The sequence below is a fragment of the Pongo pygmaeus genome, chromosome 17 (genome assembly GCF_028885625.2).
Source record: "Pongo pygmaeus isolate AG05252 chromosome 17, NHGRI_mPonPyg2-v2.0_pri, whole genome shotgun sequence".
Taxonomy (NCBI): Eukaryota; Metazoa; Chordata; class Mammalia; order Primates; family Hominidae; genus Pongo; species Pongo pygmaeus.
This window is the reverse complement of record NC_072390.2, coordinates 39400388-39415907: the sequence shown is the minus strand read 5'-3', so window position 1 is coordinate 39415907 and position 15520 is coordinate 39400388.

Here is a 15520-nt window from a genome sequence, read left to right as displayed (position 1 = left end):
CAGCTAATTTTTGTATTTTTAGTAGAGACAAGGTTTTGCTATGTTGGCCAGGCTGGTCTCGAACTCCTGACCTCAGGTGATCTGCCCACCTCGGCCTCCCAAAGTGCTGGGATTACAGCATGCCTGGCCTCTATATGCTTTTTAGAATACTCTTATCAGGTTCCTAAACAAATGCAGCTGGAATTTATTTCAGATTGCACTGAATTTATATAATAGCTACATAAAATTTATATACATATAAAATTTGGGAAAGAATTGACACTTTTCTACTGTTAAGTCATTCCATCCAAGAGCATCTAATGACTGTTTATTCAGGTCTTTAAAATTATGTTCTTCTATGAATTTTGAATTTTTCTCTATAGAGGTCTTAGGTATTTGCTGCAATTTGTGTATTCATTATCATTTTGTGGGGGTTTATCTTTGTTTGTTTTGCTATTAAGAAAAATAACTTTTTGTTATATTTTGTATTTGGGTATTACTGATGTAGAAAAATGCTACGGATTCTTTTAAGTTGATCCCAGATCAGGCAACCCATTAGATGTAAAGTCCATGGATTCTTCTTTTTCTACGTAAGGGTCCTGTGACTTACAAATGATAACTGCCTATCTTTTCCTTTCCAGTTCTTACTCCTCAGATTTTTTTCTTTAATTTATTTAAAACATTGGGTAGGATCTAAAGTAGGAATAATATATGCCTATTCTGGACCAAAATGGTTAAGAAACAGGTATATTCTCTTTGCTGTTTTTTCTCCATCTCCTGGCAAAGGATGCTGAAGCAAGGGAGAGGAGGGACAGGATGACAACATGAAAGAACCTTTGATCCTTGCATCACTGACTAGCATGCAGCCTTGTGAATACTCACTTGGACTTTTCTTGTTAAGCCACTACATTTTTAGAAGTTACCTGTTTTGGCAATTAGTGTTACCATAACTAAAACACACACACACACAGACCTTGAAAATGGATCTTTGTACTTTGTTCTGGGCAAGAGAGCTAAACATAGAAATGTAAATTTTCTTTAAATCAATCTATAATTTAAATATTATCCCAATCATCCCCAATAGTGTATCAATGGAAACATGACAGATGTCTATAAGTTTTATCTTTTAGTAAATATTTGAAGACAGAGATAGAAAAAACTAAAAGAAGATTATTGAATAATTTTTCTTGCAATACACTGTGAAATAGGTTAATGGTATATAATAGAGAGACTGACTAATGTAACAAAATGTGTAGTACCAGAAGATAGAGTGAGTATAGGCTAAAGGAGATTTTAATTCAATAAGGGAAAGAAGGACTAAAGTAAACTGAGTACTTACTTTATAACTTACAACAAAATAAGTGTCAGGTGGGTTGAAGCTTTAATTTCACTTATTAAACGTGTTTTGTTGAACACTTACTATATGCCAAGCCCTGTTCCAGCTCCTAGAGATACAATAATTAACAACAACAACCAAAAATAACCTCGAAAATTCTTACCCTTATGGAGCTTACCTTTCAGTGGTGGTAGAGAAACAGTGAAATAAATAAGCGAAATATATAGTAGGTTGAATGCTGACAAATACTATGAAGGAAAATAAAGCCATGAATATAGTTAGTGTTTCCCCAGTAGATAGGTGTGGGATGCAATTTAACTGGAAAGGTGACATTTGAGTGAAGACCTCAAGAGTGTGAGAGAGCATCGTTGTGCTCCCATGTCAATAACAAAAGCATAAAATGAATACAAGAAAACCTAGGTGCCTATTTCTGAAATCTTGAAATGAGGATTTTTTTCAAAGTCTGACACTGAGACTGAGGAAAAATAGCTAATGCATGCTGGGCTTAATAGCAAGGTGATGGGTTGACAGGTGCAGCAAACCACCATGGCACCCGTTTACGTATGTAACAAACCTGTACATCGTGCACATGTACCCTGGAACTTAAAATTAAAATTAAAAAAAGAAAAAAAAAAAAGAAAAACTGGACAAAATTTACAACATAAAAATTTAATCAAACTTAAAGATGAATGACAAGCTGGGTAAAAACAGCAACAGATTGGCAAAATAAGGGGTTATATCCAGGGTACCCATATAATTTATTGTTCAGACCAAAGGACTTTGGAGAGTCAAAGGAGGTACTATTTGTACTTATGCCAGGAGACCAGGTGTAATGTAGGACTTCCCCAGATAAACTAAACTGAGTCCTTCTAAATAAGTAAAACAGATATCTCAAGAGAGAAGTGCAGTTCACAAATGACCAAATGCAATGGCTATGAACATATGAAGTTATGTTAGACCTCACTAATTACGAAAGGAAAACAAAACAACAATGGAACATCATGTTTTTTGCTCATCTATTTTAAAGATACATATAGTGATAATGCCTCTGATGTTGAGGCTGTGCTGGTGGGATTTCAAAATGATGTAAATTTTCTTCAGGGATACTGGGCAGAATGCATTAAGTTTAAAATGTCCACATTCTTTAACCCTGCACCTCCAATTACAATAATAAATTGTAAGAAAATAATCAGACAAACTGTAGTATCAAGATATCCAAAGTAGAGCTTTTAGCAATGGCAAAACAATTGGAAACATCCCTAATGGTCATCAGTAGAGATTTGTTTAAACAAATTTGAGATAGGCATACAATAAAATACTCTGCAGCCATATTAATTAAAGTGATAGAGTTTGTAAAAAACACAAAACCAAAAATGTCCACATGATGAAAGTTTTATTATTTCATTAAGTCCAGAACTGAATTCTCTCTGGTGTCTTTCATCTGCACTTAAAAACTAGCCAGTTCTGGCATCAGCATCACTTTTTCTTATAAAGTCTTGCTAAAACCAGATAATAGTAGCCATCACATACTTATACTGACTCTTGCCAACAGTTTTCTTGAGTTAACAATCTTGGTATGTATATGGTCAGCCTTCCAAGTTATTGCAGGCAACAACTTTGCTAAATGTTTTGCCAACATATAATGAGGCACTCAGCCTTCATTTCAAAGAAAGGATACCGCTTGTTTCTTTACTTCCTGGCATTCCATCACTAGAACAAATGACATTGATTTCAGGTTTTGGTTATGGAAGCACTCTACTTCAAAATACAAATTTCTTTAAAAGTTAATGTGGTCTGCTGTTGTAAACAAAACGAAAAATGTGTAATTGCTCAAAAACCATAGAAATTTACTGTCACTCACATAACGTCCAACACAAGTGTTCCCAAATGGTGGGCAGCTCTCTTATAAGCAGTATTTCAAGGATCCACAATTTTTTTTTAACTTGTGGCTCCTTCATCTCCTAGGCTTCATCGTCATCAGGAGAAAAAGAGGAAGAGAAGGTACACATACTTCTTACTCATCTCAACCCCAAAGTAACATGGTTAGCTTTTGCTCACAATTCATTGGCTAAAATTCAGTCACCAAGTCTGATCTAGTTTTCTATAAGGAATTGGGAATGTCATCTAGCTAAGTAACCAGGAAAAGGAGAAAATGGGTTTGGTGACCAATATGTTAGTCAGAGTAGGCTTACTAATGCTACAGTAACAACTCCAACATCTCAGTGGCTTAACCGACAACATGTATTTCTTTCCCACACAAGTCTGTATGGCACTACAGGCAGCTGTCCTCCACATGATGACTCAGCAGCACAGACCACTCTCATCTTTTGGCACCATCATCTCAATACAAAGCCTCTTCCATGATTGCTAGAACAGGGAGGAGGAAACTGGAGAAGTATGCCTGGTCTTTTCACTCCTTCTGCCCAGAAGCAGCATCTGTTACTTGTGCCGAGTGGTCAATCTCTGTCACAGCCACCCCCAACACCATGATGTTTATGGAGATATATATATATATATATATATATATATATATATATATATATTTGTCATGAATGGCCTTCAAATATTTGTTACGTGAAAATCCATAGAGTGTGAAATAACAGAAACAGCATGATACCACTTTTTAAAACTATGTACGTGCGACGTAGATGAAGCTCAAAGGACCTTACCCTTTGAAATTCAAATTAAATTCACTCCAACCCCATTTCACATTCTCCCTCTCTCTCCAGTTCTCTCCAGGGACTCTCTTCCTGAGGTCCAGGCCTCAGGATGGAGGGGTGGCCACTTACTGCTTTCTTCAATGCTTCTGACCCTGAGCTTATGCAGTCACTGAAGTAGGTCAGGGAGTAGATAATCTTGTCCTTTTTGCCATCCTGGGTTGACATCACAGGACATCACCCCAGAAGTGTGGAGTGAGACAAAGCATCTTTCCTTGATGTCTTCCAGAAAGATCACTGAAGGCACTGGAGATTTGAAAAAATAGTGAGAAGAATTACATTTCAGCTGCACATAGAAGAAAAGTCCAAATGTTAGATTTCCCTAAAGTGGCTCCAAATGTCCCTCTTCCATTTTTACAACTCCACCTCTGAGTATCAGCAGTTTAACCATCTCTTTGGTCTAGTTGTCTCTTGTCAATCATGATTTTAGTGTCATACTATCTAACTTTGAGCAATATATTAAGACAGTTTCCTAATGTTATTGTATTTATTGTATTCAGAGAAATTCTGATTTCTTAAGATAATTAATGTTATTGAGATAATATTAAATTATAGATAAATAGTTACACTTGAGTACACAGGCATTCAAAGAGAGAAAGGGGAGAGAGAGCGAAGGAGAGAGACAGAGAGAGAGGTTGAGAGAGAATGTTTCAAACCAACATGTTAATAGCAGTATCTGTAGGATTAGATTGAAAATGATTTTTCTGTCTTTTTTATTTACTGTATGTTTTTTGCTTTTTCCACAATGAGCAATAATTCTGTAGTAAGAAAAGATGAAAGCAGTAATTGCCATTAAAACACTACATTTCTTACTAGTCTGTTTCAAACACCAGAAATTTTGCTAACTCCATGTCACCCTTCTGTTTCAGAGTCAGTCTTGCCAATGATTGAATCACATAGACTAATAGGTTTTACTGAGATGGTGGAGCATTACTCGCTTCCAGTCTCTGGCATTCAGTGGGGAAGTGCACACGTGAATGGGAGAAAGGCAAGGTTAGCATCCTTTTTTGTTTTGCTCTGTCACACTACCTTTTAGGCCAGGTCACATGGCACTAGGATCTATATTCCCCAGGGAAACCATCTCCTGAATTTAAAGTCAGAGCGGAGAAGAGGGCAAAGGTGATAAGAAGCAGAGCTGAAATTTTTAATAGGAAATGCCTCATGGAGCCTACAGAGGAAAAGAGAGAGAGAAGATTGTGTATTTTAAGGTTGTTTGCAAATCAAGCCATTTCCCTTCTAGTTCTATGTAATAATTACATATTTTAGAGGAAAAGAAATTCTAGAATATTTCTCATGGAGTTTGAAATAGATAATCAGGTAGTTGTTTACTTAAAAGGTAATTACTATCTTTAGCTCAGTTGAGTGAATCCTGTGTTTGCAAGCTCTAAGGTGGGGTAACATAAGAGTGCAATAGATTTGTTCATTCAAAGGATACATATTGAATACATGCTCTATTCAGAGGTCTGATATTTACATTAATACATAGTGGGTCATGGAGGCTAAGCAATATCCATATGGGGTGAATGCATTCAGAGGCCTGGCTAAGAAAATATCCCTGAACCAAATAAGAATATGTAGTTATTAAGCATTTAATAAGTATTAAGTAATAAACACACAAAAGTGGTCAAATAATGGTGTAAGAGGTGGGGGCTTTTGAAGGCCTATGGCAAGATATCCCAAAGCATTATATATATGAGCCCACTGCTATCCTCCATCATCTCTGTCCCTGTCATCTGATGACTGATTTGTGAGACTATAATTCAAGAATTTGTGTAAGGAAGGTTCACAGATGTTTATAGTCCCATATGTCAGTGCTTCTCCTCTGAATTTTCCACAACACGCTCACTGAATTCACCCTGAGCCTATCAGCCTTCCAGGTTCCTTGGGCTCTCAAGTAAAGGTGAGTGCTAATTACTCACCGTGAAGTTGAAGAAACAATCAGCTGAATCCTTCTGACACTGAGTAGTGGTCTATTTCATAAGCATGCAAGAAAGTGTTTTAGAACAACTTGCCTGCTCTAGTCAGGATAGACTATCTCCCACCCCAAAACTCAGTGGCTCATAACAGTAAACATTTATTTTTCACTCATACAAACTCTGCTGTGGGTTTGGGCAACTCTCCAAGACACCGCTACTCTCCATGCGGTGACTCAGTGATCCAGGCTGCTTTGATCCTCTTGCTCCGCGATCTCAACATGAGTCCTCCATGATCACCACAGCAGGGAAGCAAGGGCTTGGAGAATTCTGCCTACTTCTATATGCTTTGGCCCAGAGGTGTTGCATGTTCCAGTTGCAGTCCATTGACCAGAAAACATCATATGCCTCAGTCTAATGAGAGTATAAGAAAAGTAGGTATGCCCACAAAGTATTTTAGAACTTTATTATCTCTGATCTTTATTTGACTTTTCTTTATTTTTATGAAGGAGAGATTTAATTGAGTTTGCATAGGTGCATTCAGTGTGGAGCACCTGAATCGGGCAGAATTCCTGTTGGCATCTCCAAGGTGGCCAAGTTTCCTGTGCTGGGTACATATACGATTGCCTTGTGCTCATCCAGCATCTCTAGCTTTGCCTCCCCAAAACAATGTACCCAAGCAACTAAGATAAAAATCAATTGGGGCCATTTTTCTTTTTTAAAAATCCTTGAGGCTTCATAGATTTTTCCCCGTGGTGTATCCATCACACACAGTCTGCTACCACGACCAAAGGTCCACAGCCCAGGTCTATATCGAAAACTAGTGTCTAATGTAGGAATGTCTTCTCCTCACCAAACAATTATTGAATCATTGTCATGTGCCAGACTGGGAATATAATGGGATTTCTATCTTCAAACACTTTTTGGTTAGTAGGAAACATAGATCAATGAATTATTCTAGCTCTTTGCATAATAAAGAATATGAGGTATGCTAAGAGACAGCTGGGAAGGGTAATCTAAGTCTGCTTAGGAAATCCAGGAAAGCTTCCAAGAGACAGTGACATTTGAACCAGATGAGAAAGCTGGGGAATGTGAAAAGCAGTGAAAAGAAACCAACAGCGGATCCTCAGTCTTCCCAGAACTAAAATGCAGGAGGTTGCAGGAGGTGGGAAGGAGGCTGGAGAAGTAGGTGCAGCCCTAACAGGAAGGCCCCTCTGGCGTTTCCCAAACAAAACTTTTCTGCACCCATTTCTAATTTGACCCTAAGATGTGGAAATGAGAAGCCACTCAGGAATTCAGGAACTCATGGGCTCACTTCTTCCCAAATGTTGGGATCTCCTTAACGTAGCCCTGAGATCAGAAACCCCAAGGAACAGGGAAAAAGCTCATTTGCTTCGTCTGGTCTGGAGCCAGCTGGCAAAGAAGCGAGCAAATAAAATCGATGCAGTACATCTTGCGGCAGGTCATCCAGACACCCGCACATAGCTGGTTACATTTGTGTCCCTGACTATCTTCATGGCTCACAGTGTCCACTTCGTCACCACCGATCCCACGCCCAGTCCCTGCCCTGGGAGGGGAGCGCAGCAGCCGGCAACCTGCCAGCCTTCTCACCTCTACGTTCTCCTAGACTTCATAACCCCATTCGCTCCCAAGTCTCCCCAGCCAGGGTTTTCAGGGCTTGGCAAGAACGTAGAATTAAATACGTGGCAGATGTGCTCAGGGTCAAGGGGCTTTCATTCTTTTGCTGATTTGCAGTTTCTCTGACAGTCTAACTCCGTCCAGGCCTCTCTGATTATTTCCTATCCCATCACACTGTGAGGTCTGGAGGTCTGTGAATTTAGCTTTGAGCATATGACCAAATCTAGCCAGACAGTGTCAGGGACCCAAGAGCCAGTCTACAAAAGAGATAGAATAAAATACCAGTGGCTGGTGACGGGAGAAAGCAGTCACGAGAGAGTTTATCTCAGGAGATGACAGACAATATAGGTGTTGCAAAGTCTTAATGTCAACCAGTATCTTGGCGGTTGAAGTTCAGCTCGCCTAGGCTAAGAGGACGTTATCAAGCTTTGCTCATCCTCTGAGGAATAGATGTGTCTGTTACCAATCCAGGGAGCCCAGGACACCATAGTAATAAATGTTATGCCACCTAGCAACAATGACTGTGACCCTGCGATGAAATGTTTGAGGAACAGGTCATATCAGAGTGACTTTTAAATAGCTGTTCCCTTACAACCTCCTGTTTTTCAACTGGGCAACCATTCCCAGCTTTAATGCCACTCTTTGTCCCTTAAGGAGGTATAAATTTAGGTTTTTGTGTGTCTGGAAAAGCACATGCTTTCTGGCCAGACTTGGAGCACATCATCAATTTTAACATGATGGAAAAGGACTGGGATGTTTGTGTTCAGTCATTCTGCATAAAGGAGAATGAGGTCTTAGGACTGTCACTATCTTTAGAATCCACTTCTCAGCTCCTTTCCTGAGATGGCAGAGACAATGGCAGTAGCAGGAAATGATGCGCCCATGTAATATACTGGTCTGTATTGTAGATTTAGAATGGAAAAAAAAAATAGAATGCCAAAGAGTTATTGTTTTTCTGTTCTATTGGGCAAGAAACACTTCGTAACAAGGCAACTGCTGGCTGTTGTTAATGAAGGGAGATTTCTGTTTGTGGTAGGCTAAATAAAGGTCCCCAAAGATGTTCATATCTTTATGCCTGAAGCCTATGAATGTCACCTCATATGGCAGGAGGGACTTGGCAGATGTGATTAAATCAAGGAGTTCAAGATGGAGAGATTATCCTCATTATCAGAATGGGCCCTAATGCCATTGCAAGTGTCCTTATAAGAGAGAGCAGAGGGAGATTTGATTCCAGAAGAAGAGAAGGCAATGTGACCTCAGAGACAAAGCCTGGAGTAGATGTAGCCACAAGCCGAGGGATGGAGCAGCCACAAGAAGCTGGAAGAGGCAAGGAACATGTTCTCCCCCTAGGGGCTCTGGAAAGAACCAATCCTGCTGACACCTTGACTTGCACCTGGTAAGACTGAGTTCCTCTATCTGGCCTCCAGAACTGCAAGAGAGCACATTTGTGTTGTTTTAAGCCACTTAGGTCACGGTAAGTTGTAGGAGAAGCCTTAGGAAATGAGTATACCAGTGGGCTACGTTCATAGGGAAGCCTCAGCTATGTGGTTACATTCTATAGCTCTTTCTTTTCTTTTCTTTTCTCTTTTCTTTCTTTCCTCTCTTTCTCTCTTTCTTTTCTCTTCTCCTCTTCTCTTCTTTCTCTTCTCTTCTTTTTTCTTTATTTTTTTGAGACAGGGTATCACTCTGTTGCCTAGGCTGGAGGACAGTGGCATAATCATGGCTCACTATAGCCTCAACATCTGGGGATCAAATGATCCTCCTGCCTCAGCCTCCCAGGCAGCTGGGACCACAGATGCATGCCACCACACCCAGCTAATTTTTTTGATAGAGGCACAGTCTTGCTATGTTGTCCAGGCTGGTCTTGAACTCCTGGTCTCAAACGATATTCCTGCCTCGACCTCCCAAAGTGCTGGGATCACAGGCATGTGCCACCACACACAGCCTGGTTTTTAAAATGGGATATATATATAAATGGAGATATATATATATATATATATATATATATATATATGTATTTAATATGGAGTCTTGCTCTATCAACCAGGCTGAAGTGCAGTGGTGCATTTTTGGCTCACTGCAATCTCTGTCTCCTGGGTTCTCCTGGGTTCAAGCGATTCTCGTGCCTCAGCCTCCCGAGTAGCTGGGATTACAGACATATACCACCACGCCTGGCTAATCTTTGTATTTTTAGTAGAGACCGGGTTTTGCCATGTTGGCCAGGCTGTTCTCGAACTCCTGACCTCAAGTGATCCACCCGCGTTGGCCTCCCAAAGTGCTAGGATTACAGGCATGAGCTACTGTGCCTGGCTTGGTCTTATATATTTTTTAATGAAGTGGTTGTGTGTGGGTAGTTACCTGTCAGATTTGCACCGTTATAAAAACAAATACAAACTACTTGGCTCATTTACAACAAATTTATGCAAGAACTGTGGCAAGTGAGCCTCCTGAAGTCCAGGAACTGCAAGAGGGAAGGGTTCCTCTGAGAGCCACTCCCAGAGGTCTTGGCCAATCAGGATGTCTGCATTGGGCCAGGGGTCCCCTATGTGCTGCAGCAGTGAGCAAGTGCTGAGCTGAATTCAGGGGCCTCTGGAGATCCATGCTGCTGGGCATGGAGCATCTTACAGAGCCCCACACAGCCACCCTGAGGCCAAACAGGATGCCCCCTTTTCCTGCTTCCACACATATTCCTTAGACTTCTCCTTTTTTGTGATATTTTTCATTTTCAACTCAAACCTGCTCTCAAAATCGCTTAAATCTGATTACGTCTTTGTAAACATGTAGGGAGTGAGGACACGCCATGTGATTCGCCTTGGGCCCCACACACCCTAGGGATCATTCTTGGATCCTCCATGCTTGGACGGGACACAATTGTTTTAGTTACGTAGGACCAGGAGAATTTGCAAAGTTATCAACAAGAGCATAGGGTCAGAGAGGAAGAATGAAGCAGAGACAGTGAACTTTAGAAGCATAATCTCATTTAATCTTTCCAATATCCAGAAATTGAGAATTTCTCAAATTCGCAAATACACTGAGGACCAGGAAGACTTGTTATTAAAGTTACCCACATAAGTGGCAAAGCTGGGCTCCAAATCCAGGCTGGGTTGATTCCAAGGCTCTTGTTTTTCACTGCACAATTCTGAAGGCAGCACAGGTTCCTGAACAAAGTGTTCTGGGCATTCCAAACTTTCAACTCTAACCAAAGAGCCCAGCAAAAACGGGGGGAAATCCTTCAGGGAACTATTCTCAAGTGAGCCACAGGAAGAGTCCTGTTTTGAGGGCAAAGGCTTTTCTTAAAAACTACACCCTCTACCCAGCTCATTCCTGAAGAAGGGCTTTGGCATGTGGAGAATATGCCCTCTTGCTAGGGTACTGGACGGGATCCATGTGGTATTGTCCCAGCAATAACACTGCCACAGAGATATGCGATCTCCAGCAGCTGTCGGCAGGCTTCACTCCCATTCCATCCTCCTTCCTGCATCCAGCAGTCTCCCAGCCCCGCCTCACCCTCCCCCTGCTCCAGAAGAATGACAGAACTCAGAGCTGCAAGAGAAAGGAGAAGACTGAATTCGGTCTCTCTTGCAGAAAAATTGTTTTCTGTCAAGTTGATAATAATGATCACACTGAGAATGAATGACTCAAGATGAATATCCAAAGATACATCAAAACCTGGTCAGCAGTTGTGGGGAAAGGAAGAAAGCCTGAGTTGAGTTTATGAAAGTTTTCCACTAAAGTCAGCAACAGCTTAAATTCAAACCAGGCACAAGACGCTTGAATCTCCATATGAGTTGTTCATCAAAGGGCTAAAAGAAAAGAAATCTGAGCCTGAGCACGGTCTGGCCTAAAAGCTTTCAAGTGACTCCTTTCTGGTAAGGAAACTATTTCCTTTGTCTGTACATGTTCAGGAAAACTGCCTTTTTGGAGCCTGGTTCATTCTCAATTCAGGTCACAGTTATTTTCACCAGTTAAAAGAAAAAATCCTAAGCATGGAAATGTCTGCTGTTCACCATACACAGGCTCACACATGCACACACACACACACAATTATAAATACACAGATCGTGTTTATTCATGCTGGAATACTATATGACTTACATGTTTAATCTAGGCTGATTTCAACTGGGGTGAAGCAGCTAGCACTCTGGTATTCAGGTTATCTATGACTCTGTTTGCTAGAAATCAGGGAAGTCATGTACCGTGGTATTGCCAACACGCCTTTAATAAAAAAAAAGCAAGCTCAGAGCTCAAATCCAGACTTCTTTGCTAAGAAAAGTAGGCTATTTAGACAGGATTGCATTGATTAAAAGTGAGGAGGAATAGCCAAACTCCACAAGGAAATGAATCTTCATGGCTACCCCATCTCAGGCTTCCTTTCTTTCAGCACTTGGTTTAGACAAACGGCTCTGGAGTTCTCAGGGTTTGTTCACAGTCAGTTGAGAGGCATCTCCCCTCTGCTCACTTGATTTTCAGCTTGCAAACCCTTACACGGCATTCGGATGGAACAGTGGCTGGGAGATCATGCGGGTCTTCCGGTCTGTTTCTTAACAGTGTGCCTTAACATTATTTTCTCTTCTGGCTTTTGTTTCCTTTTTTTCCTGTTTCATTTTTTCTTTTATTTTTTTTCTCTGTAGTCTAATGAGATTCTTAGAAATTAGAGCTGGAAGAATCTCTTTAAACTTGTCTCCCCTATCCCTTTTCAGGGCACAGTTTTTAACCTAGGATTACATTTCCATTTTTCCATCAAGGCCCCTTCTAAATGCCTCTAATTGTGGGGTTCCCACCTCTTCCCTTGAAAGACTATCCCCTGGCCTCACAGACTTGGCTGAAAGGAAGATTTTTTGAGAACCCATCCACCAACTCTTCTTTCCTTGCTTCATGCTACTCATCCATGCTGCCTCTCCTGAAGGTGGATCTGGGTTTCTGCATCCACTGCACCCCCTGCAGGAGGCACAGGTTTGATATCTACACAGAGCAATGGCTATTTTTACAGGGTTCTTTTCTGGGGGAGATGTGAGTCTGCTTCTAGATAATCTGTCAGTGGACCGAGATTATAAGGCACCCAATTCAGGAGCCTTTTACATTTACATTTGGTGTGGGGTAAAGCAATAGATGAAATGAAGTCAGAATTTTGCCTATTAGCTTGCCTTATTTGCATTAACTAGTTAGTGGAAAATAAGTCGTGTTGATAGTACCCTTTTCTGTTTATTAACAAGGTGATTGGATTTCTCACAAGGCTGACGAGGTGTTTCTGTCCATTTTTAGAAACTAGTCCAAATAGTATTGGGGGAAACAAGAAAGTGTTTCCCCCTAGTCCATAGAATTTCTCAGCAGAGACGACCCCAAATCATGCCCTTTTTAGACAAGTTAGAATGTTCTGGCTGATGGCCTGTGCTCATACACTACCAAACCACTGGTGGAATTTGGTTCCCTGTCAGCCTTTCTCCATGAAACTTGAGACTCAGGAAACTTTCAAACAGATCCTGAAGTTTTAGAATCATAAAAGCTGCCCCAAAATGAATTAATAATAAATATTTTAAAAGATTTATGACTATTTCTGAAACCTTACTTAAGTAAGACAGGAACCAAGTCAGGATTTGCCCAGAGTGCAACAAATTGTCTTTTAACCCTAGTTGGGAAGAGAACAGCCATTCTTGGAAAACTTAGAGATCTGCCTGATTACAAATTTACAATTTCCTTCCTTATGGCACTGTGGAAAAAAATACGTTAATGAATAAAAGCATGTGCAGCTTCCTTTATTTCTGCCACACAATGCATGTCAGTTGTGTAACTATTGCCTGCCTTTTAGGGGGTCTCCTTGGGGTAATTGCCAGAAACCTAATGAAGTTTCGGGAGCCCAGAAAATTTCCCAGCTGAGTGGAAATGTTGTTTCAGGGGAAGCAGTTTAACACAGTAGAATTGTCTTCTCTTATAAGCCAACATCCTTCCCTTCTTTTCCCTTCTTTGCCCAATGTCTCAGTTTTACACATTTTGCTTTAGCAGTTACTCTCATTTTGAAAACATCCCTTTCTCCAATGCTAGGCCCTGACCTACCCAGGTGGGGAAAAATTTTTGCTTTTAAATATCTTGTTACACCAACTGTTCTTTCACCCCCTAGCTATAATTTTCATCTTCAAACTCATTTTGGGCATAGGAGTGAATTCCTAGTAAAGGTCCCCAAACACCTAGAGGTCCTGAAGGTGGTAATGGGAGTCTATATATTTTACATATTTCAAAAAGCCTAATGGAAATCACATATTTACTCAGAATAAGGCTGCAGAAAAGATCAGTACCATTTCTTTGATTTGGTTAGAAATATAGCAAGTCCGTGTGTTAACGACAGATAATTTGTGTGGATGGGAAAGATGTCGATGTCAGCACAGGGACTCTGGGGTATGACCAGTAAATCTCAAGCTGTTCTTAGAGCCCTCCTATCAACTTTGGTAGATAAAAGCCTTTGGAACAAATAGTCTGAGGTGGGGAAGGGGGTGCAATTTCTAGAAGGGAGTTTGAAGCTGAGAAGGTCAAGAATCATTGCTCTGTAATGTTCCTTAAGTGACCCTGTGGTCCTATAGGGCCAGTGCCTTTACTTTTGATGGCTTTCCAGAAGGAAGGGAGGTTCCAGGAGGAATCCAGTGACCCAGGGATTGTTAGAGCATCTTATCTCACATCTTCCTTGCATTTCTTCTTCTGATAGAGCAGAAATGTGTTGCAGATTCCAGGAGATTGCAGGTTCGCATTCCTACTCATCGCTGGCTGCATCAGTGCCTTGTTTTCTCTTTCTAGGAAATTAAAGGAGGTGGCACCATCTATTTCTTCATTCCCTGCGGAAGAGGGAGAATAAACCAGATATTATCAATGTTCAAATTCCTTGGAGTAGGATACTTTGTAAATACAAGTTGTTATGATCTTATTAGTCCAAGAAAAGCAAGAATACAAAGACCGATACAATCTAAATGGGGCCCTATATATTTTTATATATAGGTAAAGAAATAGACATATGTGTATAAATATATATTTATGTATATCTTATACATATGTGTACATCTTACATGTGTATGTATACACACATTGTTTTTCTATTTTTGGTCTGATTTATTAATAATTAGTGTTCCATTAGAAAATGAGTTTTATGTGAATCACGCACACACTGCTGAAATTGTTTCAATGGCAGATCATATTTTACCATTGGAGTTTCATAAGTCATTGCAGAGCACAACGCCATCTCCATATTCATATTTCAGATCTGTCAAGACACCCGGATAGTTCATCTGATCACTTGGATTTCCATTCCAGGCCTTGAGAGACAAGAAATCCGGTCATCACAGAGAGCCTGGGCAATTAAACTGAATCAGTGCTCCCGGTCTCAGCGGATGTCTTCTGGGTTACCATGGGGGACATGGGTTGGTATGAGGTTTAATCAGGCACTAACAGCACCTTGCTGGGAACTTCATGGTTGATAAAGGCAGCCGCATCAGACCAAGTAGCTCCTACTTTTTAAAGAGAAAGCAGCCTCTTTTGAAATGTAAAAAAGGCAGGCTTTGTTGCAGCGTGCAGTATGAAGAGAATCTGAGAGGAGTTGCAGTTGTTTCTTTCATAGGCCCTAGCATTCTTTCTGGGTCTCGATAATAAAGTGAAAGGCGCCCCTAAGGCTAAATTTTTAAAGGGCCTTCTATGAACCCCAAGCTGGCCAGCCCTGTGGGCCCCATTGCTGGTCCACTATTATGTAGGATTTCGCTATTACACTTGTCATTGTCATGCTGCTTTGTGAATGACATTGGTCACAACCAAGTTCTTGTGCCATTTTGAATAGCTGGATCCATATGCAAAAAAAAAAGAGAGAGAGAAATACCATCCCAATGGGGCCCAAGTATGTGTGAACGGGAGCCTCTTCTGAGGTCTAATTGCACTTCTCTCTGAGGAGGAGAAATGATCTTGAA